Source organism: Octodon degus, unplaced genomic scaffold (assembly GCF_000260255.1).
Source record: "Octodon degus isolate 3935 unplaced genomic scaffold, OctDeg1.0 scaffold00042, whole genome shotgun sequence".
NCBI lineage: Eukaryota > Metazoa > Chordata > Mammalia > Rodentia > Octodontidae > Octodon > Octodon degus.
Genome location: NW_004524618.1, coordinates 1,749,888 through 1,750,455, shown reverse-complemented (window position 1 = coordinate 1,750,455; position 568 = coordinate 1,749,888).

Below are 568 nucleotides of genomic sequence, written 5' to 3'. Positions count from 1 at the left end.
AAAATAAATAAATAAAATAAAAAGGGAGGTGTGGTGGCACAATCCTAGCACTGAAGAGGCTGAGGCAAGAGAATTGGAGCATTACTGTGAGTTCAAGGCCAGCCTGGGCTACAAAGTGAGTGGTGCAGGCCTGTAATCCCAGCGCTCAAGAGGCTAATGCAGGAGGATCACTGTGAGTCTGAGACCAGCTTGTACTACAAAGTGAGCTCAAGGCCAGCCTGGGCTACATAGTGAGACCCTGTCTCAAAATGCAAAAGCAAACAAAAAAATCCAAAGACAACCAGGCATGGTGGTGCCTGCCTATCATCCTAGCTCGTGGAAGGCTGAGGCAGGAGGATCACCATGAACTCAGGGCCAGCCTAGATTCCATACTGAGTTCAAGGCCTGAACTACATAGTGGGACCCTATCTCAAAAACAATCAAACCAAACCAAAACAATAAAATGAAACCCAACAGTATGCTGTACAGGAGAAATATTTAATCCAGAAAAACAAAACAAAACAACTCACAAATTAAAAATCAAGGGATAGAAGACAAAACAATCTTCCATGCAACAAGACCCTGAAAA